This window comes from Otolemur garnettii, unplaced genomic scaffold (assembly GCF_000181295.1).
Source record: "Otolemur garnettii isolate 467f Iridium unplaced genomic scaffold, OtoGar3 scaffold00065, whole genome shotgun sequence".
Taxonomy (NCBI): domain Eukaryota; kingdom Metazoa; phylum Chordata; class Mammalia; order Primates; family Galagidae; genus Otolemur; species Otolemur garnettii.
Window position 1 is genome coordinate 7,588,386 of NW_003852460.1, and position 8,458 is coordinate 7,596,843.

An 8,458-nucleotide genomic window follows, 5' to 3' on the forward strand; every position below is an offset into this window, starting at 1 on the left:
AAAAAAAAAAAAAAAAAAGAAAGAAATGTCTGTTAGTAAAACTCATGAATGAACAGTCTTTGTGGGCCTTGGATATTCCCCTTCAATTTGATGTAGTTAAAAGCCAGAGGGGGAGAATGAACAAATAGGATTTGTCTGGAAAGTGGCAATCCATCAGTTTTAATTCTAGGGGCTTAGCTAGAGCTAACCAGGATGGCCTTGCAAATATCTGGGTCATACATGGGCTTCCTAGGTTTTCATGGATTGAGACAGGACCAGAAACTTCCACCTCCACCCGGGACAGCAAACTGGCTGAACATGGGGTGCCTGACGTGCCCATTGTTACATCTCCTCACCAGGTCATTGGTAGTCAATTGGCCAGAAAGAAGCTACCATATGTGAAGGCAGATAGGGAACATCTATTTCTGGCAGTTCCTCAACATCACAATTTATTAAAGAAATGTTTTATTCTTTCCAAATAAACAATAAGCTAAGAGCACCTTGTGGGGATTTCCAAACCCCTTTAGTCAGGGCTTGGCTCACAGAACGAAGAGAGCAATTTATGTGTGATTCTATCATTTGTTATAGAACACATATTTCGAAGATTAAACAGCCATCCTCAATCCAAACAGATTCTGTCAAAGAAATTGAAAACACATCCATAAATTCTCATCCTGCAGGCTCCCAACAGGTTGGGTCCAGAGGCTGTTGGTAATAGAACATTCCTTCCTTCTCCCAGCTCTGTGTTTGTTTCACACATTCACACTCGCTCTCTCAGAGATTCCACCTGTTTCCAGCCGATAGAAGCCTAGGCAAAAATTGGAGCTATCTCCCTTTTGATGAACAGGTCCTCTTTCCGAGTATTTCTCAGACTTTAGCCTATGCCCAAAAAGACTTCTAGGAATGGCTGCTGGGTGGTTTACCTGATCAGTGGGGAATTTTCTACAGGGAGTTGCCAAGCAGAGTTGCTCCAGGCAGCAGGACTCTCAATTGGTGAAAGGGGTTATGAAAGTGCTCCCAGGGCACAGTATTTCTTCAGGAGGCTGCTAGGTGCCAGAAAGAGTGGATTCTCTGGTTACCCAAATTTGTGGCCAGAGTCAGAGGGTCTAGGAAGTCCTTTTTAAAGTTTCTTTTCAGAATTTCTAGCTGAGTGATGTGGGAGAACTGACCACTTTAACAGACTGCAGCCACATCTTCTGTGAAGCAGAGACCCTTCCTTATGCTTGATAATTAGATGTGCATTACTAAAGCAAGTGCCAGGTCCAGTGCAGAATCTCAAGTCCCACCCAGCTCTGCTGAGTCAGAATCTGCATTTTCACAGCCCCAGGTGTTTGTGTGCAGAGTAAAGTTTGAGAAGCCGGGGCTTGGGTGACAAAGGTCTGAATGAGATGATCTCCTGAGTTTACCTCCAGCTATAAGATGGATGTTCTCCAAGATTCTCTGACTTCCAGAGGAAGAGGAAAAGGGGGTGATGACTGAAGTGATCAGGCCACTGAAGGAGAAACAAGGATGAAACTAACAAGGAGGAGAGAGACTTGGAGTGAGGACCCTAAGCCCTATTCCTCAGCTCCCCAGCTTTCCAGACCACAGCTGATGCTCAGCCTTTAAGCAGAAGGCGATGGGTACATTTGCCTCTTACTGAGCCCCCTGTGGTGAGCCCAGGAAGAACACAGTCGTCTTATCTGGGCCTAAGTCTTCTGGCAACTGGTGATTAATCGAATGTGTGTGTATGATCTGTGTGATCGCCCCATCTTCCTCCCTAGTTGCCCGCCACACTCTGACCACGTGTACAAGTGCATTTACAGAAGCCATTCTTTCTTTGTTATATCTCATGGGAAAAGTCCAGCTGCTTTCTTGAAACTTTGAACATTTTTGTGTCTTTATTGGAAGCTTAGAGGAGTGGTCACACTACATATAGCACGTGGCCAAATGCGGTCTGCTACCTGTTTTTGTTGATAAAGTTTGCTGACAACAGGCCAGGCCCACTATTTACTTACAGTCTACTCCAAGTCATGTTTGCTGGTTTGGGTCTGTGGCTACTTTTGCATAACAATGGCAGAGTTAAGTAATTGCAACAGAGACTTGTGGCCTGCAAAGCCTAAAATATTTGCTATCAGGTGGTCCTTTACAGAAAACGTTAGCTGGCTTCTGGCTTAGAGTAAATTGGGGTCACCAAACAATTGGAAACTCACCAAAAGTAATTGAACTTTCTTACACTAGGTGGAAAATATGAAAAAGTGCTTTCAAAACAGAAGCAAGGAGAGACACATGTGTCAGTGGAATAAGCCAGATTTGTTAAATTGTTTTTTTCTCCTCCAACTTTCTCCAGGAGCTTAACTTGCGCCAGGAATATCTGTCCTTAACTTGTTAATGGCCTCTGTCCACATTTAAATATGTTTTCTGTGAGGGAAAATGACACTTAATATATATTTTTTAATTGTTTGGGATTCATTGAGGGTACAAAGAATTAGGTTACACTGATTGCAGTTGTTAGATAAAGTCCCTCTTATAATTGTGCCCCACCCCCAAGAGGTGTGCCAACACTTAATATTTGAATAGCACTGTTTCACTTACATAGGGATTTTAATATTTATTTATGTTGATTTGCCTCAATGGTCCTATGAGGTAAAAATTATTATACCAGTTATTCAAAAGGCACAGCAACAGCACAGAAGAATCACCTGCGGAGTTTTTACAACATACAGATGGCCTGGAGCCACTCTCTCAGTTTCTGATTAAGTCCATCTTGGGTGGGGTCTGCCATCAGTGTTATAAAGGTCGCCAGATGTTTCAGACAAGGGATCTGGACTGAGAACCTCTGGGCTCCAGGGACTTGCCCAAGTTGATGTAGCTAGGAGGTGATCTGGTTGGAGGGAGCTCAAACTCAGCTCTTCTTGGTGACTTCAAGTCCAGAACATGTTTCTATGATGGTACCCCTTAGCTCAAATCAGTATTCCACTGGAACTTGTCAGTCTAACCCAGTGGTTCTCAAGGTGTGGCTCTTGAACGAGGAGCAGCGAGTCATGGGGCAGTCTGTTAGAAATGCACATTCTCTGCCCCCCCTGGAGCTAGTGTATCACAAAACATTACCCCTATAGTAATCTGAAATAAAAATAAATTTTAAAAAATACCAAAAAACGGCAGTCTGTGGGTAAGGCCTACCAATCTGTGTTTTATCAAACCCTCCAGCTGATTAGGAGGTGCCCTCAGCTTAAGGTCTAAGGTACTAAGAAGATAGGTAAGTTTTGATGGAGATAAGGTAGTTGCTAAAACCAGAACACAAACACACACACTCCTGAGTACACACACACCCCTAGAACAGGCCCTGCCTCTGGGAAATTAGCCGTAGTGTGGAGGAGCAGGAGGAGGGTGAGTTGTGATGGGGAAAGTAAGACTCCACGCACCTCTGAGAATTGTGAAGACACCAAGGCAGCTCGAAAAGAAAAAGGATCTCCCAAGATGAGCCTCTGTGAACTTCATTTTCCCATGGGTGGCCCTCAAAGTGTTAACAAGAATTTGTACAGTCCTTTGCTAAACTGGCAAGTTAGAGGGTGTCTGTTGTGTTGTTTTGTTTCATTTCATTTTTGTTTTTGGAAGTTTTGTTTTTTTCCGGAATCAAGCACTTTGTTGAGATGAACATTCTTCTGTGACTACATGAGCCCCCTTCTGCTTGGAGCCAAAGTCACAGTCTTTGCTTTGATTTTATCCCAGGTGCTCCTTTTTAATTGCATTTCGTATTCAACTGTGCAGCCATCCCCTTCCTGGAGAGGGAGGGCCCCCTAATCACTACAGTGCTTTTGCCCCTGCAGCTGGGACTTCAAAGGCCCCAGAAGTCATATTGTAACATGAGCTCCAAATTGTCCCTGAGCCGGATCACAGATAGGCATCATCAGTCAAGACTCATCAAAGGGAAGGGATACCTCTGTGTGGCATGGGGGCGACAGAATCCAGACCCATCTGCCATCTCTCTCAGAGTCTCCCTTTTCATGGCGTTGCTGTTCCCAATCTGAAAACCACACCAAGACATACATGATTCAAGGCTGTGCACTGGGCTTCCAGAGCAAGGGGACAGATGTGTATGCCCAGGAAAGAATGCTGGTTTCAAGCAAATGTTTGCAGCACCAGCTGCCAACGGCAGACTGACGTGGGAAAGTGTAAACAATGACTGCAAGCTCGAAGACAGGGCTATTCTGGGGCAAAATTGTGGCATCTGATTTGGGTTTTGTTTTTGTAATTACTGGACCTAGAGAATGTAACTGCAAAGCACATGCACTTACATTTCCAAAGTAGGTGGGACCATGTGGGCTTGTTGATGGCTTCAAGTCTGCACTTTGACTTTCAAGTTTGACTCCAAGAGTTAACAAGAGCAGGCCCTGCTTTACAGAGTAGCTTAATTTTAAGTTCCAAAGCACAGTTTGGAATGGTAGAAGCAGGTGGGGTAAATTGTGGTTCTGTTTTCTTTCCTCAACCTGGAACTAATAGAGAGTACTGATTCCCAAAGTGGGAATTCTTTTTTTTTTTTTTTTTTTTTTTTTGAGACAGAGCCTCAAGCTGTCCCCCTGGGTAGAGTGCCGTGGCATTACAGCTCACAGCAACCTCCAACTCCTGGGCTCAAGCGAGTCTCCTGCCTCCGCCTCCCAAGTAGCTGGGACCACAGGCGCCCGCCACAACGCCTGGCTATTTTTTGGTTGCAGCCGTCATTGTTGTTTGGCGGGTCCGGGCTGGGGATTCGAACCTGCCACCTTAGGTGTACGTGGCTGGCGCCTTAGCCGGTTGAGCTATAGGCGCCGAGCCGCAAAGTGGGAATTCTAAAGGTAAAACACTGGGGTTGGCTTTTTTGATCAAATCCGTGAGCTTCTCAAGGTCAAAGAGCTATGTCACCATTGTATTTCTTCAGTGTCAGATCTAGTGTCATGTATATTGATGATAAGCAATATACTGGATGCTTTTGAACAATTGATAAATGCTGAAATCCTGTTCTTTAGCTATGACCTTTTAGAATAAATCAGGAAAATAATCCTGGCAGAGTTTTTTGGAGACTTGGAGTGTTTCCCCAAAAGGGACCCATCTGCCATTGGGTAAAATGTCATATAAAACAGTAGGTGTCAAAAGAAAATGGTAATCGGCTTGGTGTTTCATGGCCTGAAAGGAGCTGCTTAGTTCAGAGACCCTGAACTTCCGAAGAATGAATATAAAAGTGCAGTCTGAAGACTCTACGTGCCCGGGTGTATCTTTGATCAAACTGAACCTGCAAAGAAGTGTGGCAGGCTCTAAATGCCGCAGAGACTAACTGCTCAGGAAATCCATGCTGGTGACTTTACTGAACATGTCACATCAAAGGGAAAAAATGCCCCGCTGACTGGAAAGTTCTTTTGGTGTTCAATGTTGAGAGAGAATAGAAATGGAATTAGATTTCAGTATTTCTGGATTTGGTTAATACATTCTTGTTGTCTTACAAATACAAGAACTTTAAATGATTCTAATTGACTTAGTAAAAAAATATCCAAAAGGTGTATCTAATAACCAGGTCTGAAGGGGAATAAAAATATAACTATAGATAAGAGAAAGTATCATAATCTTCAGAGAAGCATTTCAAAAAATTATTTTCAGCTGTGGCATCCAAGATGGCTGAAGCCCACCAGTGCGGACACTTCCATGGGTAAGTTTGTAAAATCCCAGGACACTATTTGCAACTTGACTCTGAAGGAGTTATGACTATGCCACTCCCAAATATGCTGCTCTGTTTTGAATTAAAGGCATTTACACAAAAAAGCAAGTGCAAGAAGATCACTCTGACCTTCATTCTCTTTCTTGAAAGCTGGTGATGAAATTTTCCATGTGAAAGATGTCTTTATACAAAAGGAATAACTTTCTTATCATCAAGGATGGGAAGTGGAAACAAGAGAATTGTGAATTTGTACAGACCTTACTAAAATAACTCTTATCTTTTTAGCCTCCCTACATAATTTAGTTGCTTTTGTATAACTCAACTATTTGTCCAATTCAGTATTTAAGTTATTGACTTTAATCGTTTCTTTGGGTCTTCATTTCCTTATGAGGGCTCTCGTGCTACATAAACTTGTATTAAATAAATTTGTATGCCTTTCTCCCATTAAACGATTTTATGTCCACTTAATTCTTGGGCTCAGCAGGGGCCCTAAGGGGTGAGAAGATAGAGTTTTGCTGCCCTACGGCTTCTTGGCGATTCAAGGAGATTAGAGCAAAATGTTGGGGAATGATATTGGAGAGATAAATATCTTAATTTGTATTTTATACAAAGAAAAAAAGTTATGTAATTATGTACACTTGAGTCCTTCATGTTTTTAACAAACCACTTGGGCCCCACTTGGGCCCCACTTAGGCCCCACTTAGCAGCTGTTGTTGCAGAGTTGTCTTGGAGGATGTCTGCTCTTCATCCTACAGTGGCTGCCAAGGCTCATGGTGGCATCTTGTACTCTGAAGAATCCATCCTTACTTGAGGCTCAAAAGAAAAGGCAGCACAAACATTTCATTTATGTTACCCCTAGTTGCTTTGAGCCAGGATGTCAAGCTCTCTTAGTTGCTCTTACTTTTCTCTCGCCTCCCTTCAAGGACCTGGGTTTATCCACCATCCGTTCTATGCTTGAGATAGAAAATGCAATTTTCTTCCACTCTTTGCCTGCCAGTGTCCCCGCTCACCTTGGATTCTTGTATTCTTCAGAGGGAAGCAACTGCAAGTTAGATAATTCTCTAAGCCCTTCACTTCTCACAGCTCATGTTGATGGGCTCATTCGCTAAAACTCCAGCTCCACCCACTTGGGACTAGAGGGCTAGAAGAGCCAGATTGAGAACCATGTCTTGCCAAACAAGAATTGCTTTAGTTGGTGTCTGATTTAGGATCATATTAACTCTGGCCACCATTTTTACAAGGGTGAAGCCAGGTAAAAATTATCTATTGAAGAACTCTACTTTGTTGTAGGATGGACATGGTTTTGAATCTAGGCTCTGCTACTTCCTGGCTGTGAAGGTTTGGCAACTCACTTAATAAGCTCTGTATAATATGTTAATTGATCTACCCATACAAATTTGTTGGGCACAGTAGCTGGCATAGCATGAATGCTCAAAAAATGTGATTGTGTCAGAAATGCTCACCACATCCATGTTCTCCTTTTCTTCCCGGGCCCACAGCTAGACTATACTTCTGAGATTCCCTTGCATTTAAGTGTGACCATATACTGTCGCTAGTCGATGGAATGTGAGTGGAAGTGAAGCCCATAGATCCCATGTGCAATCCTCAGTAGTCTTCCTCTATCCTGGGCTGGATCAGAGATGACTCAGGGTGACCTTAGAAGCCATGTGTTGAAGACAGCAGTTCTGCTGTTAACCTGGGTCTCAGAATGACTGTGGAGGACTTCTCAGTGACCTGTTTATCTGCCCAGTACTGTCATATGACTAGTTCTGAGCCACTTTCCACTCTGGGGTCAATTTGATAAGGTAGATAGTCTAAGGACTATGCAGATATTACCATTATGAATTCCTAGAAGGCTGGCCAGTGGTGTGTTGTAGCCAGATTGTACCAGCTCATAAGAGCTGATGGTTCAATTTGCAGGAGTCTGTTGATGTCATAGTCCTACGTTGAAGTCAGCCACAGTGGAAATGCTTATACCACAAAAATTGGCAGATACCTTAAGCCACACTTTTTTTTCTTGCCCCATTGGAACATTTACGAGCACACCATTGACTTGGGAACAGTTTTTTCCTCTTTACCTTATCGCAAAGCCTCATAACCTAATGCATTGTATATGCGTATGACTCAAAAGGTGTTTGTGGCTATGACTCAAGATCAGGTTTGAATAATTTAAAAGATGAGACATTATAAAAGGATGAAAGCTAGTCCTTAGGGTTAGATGGGACATATGATGGAGGGGAAAAGCAGTTTAATCTTTATTTTTCTCAGATAAGGTCGTCTAGGGCTAGGGGTATGTTTGTGTGTCTTGGGTCTCTTTAGAAATTTCAGATCTTCAAGATCCTTTGCCTTCCCTGTCTAGACTGGTTGTCACTGATCCATCAGCATGTGGATGTCCTTCAAAGCCCAGCGATTCTCCCCTCACTTCCAAGCACTCCAGAATGGCAAGTGCTGGGGTGCATTCTCTTTGTGCTCTTGTCAGGGAGGCTGTGGCCGATACAGTGAGGGCTTTCTCAGTCTGGGTCCCCCAACAGCAGACCCCAAGATGAGGATTTAGTGCATGTCACTTATTTGGAAGGGGATGCCTGGAAATGGCACAAAGGAGCAGGGACGAAGTAAACTTGCAGAGAAGGGAAGGCAGCCAACAGAGGATGTGTTACCCAGCCAGTTGCCGCTGTGGGCAGCTGGAGACACAATGAGACAGTGTAGGATAAGAATCTCAGAGTGGCCGCAGGTCCGGCCCTGTCCATGCAGAGTCCCCTGTTGGTGGTGCCTCAGAGCTGCCCGGCTACCGCAGGCCGAGCTGTGTGCTTA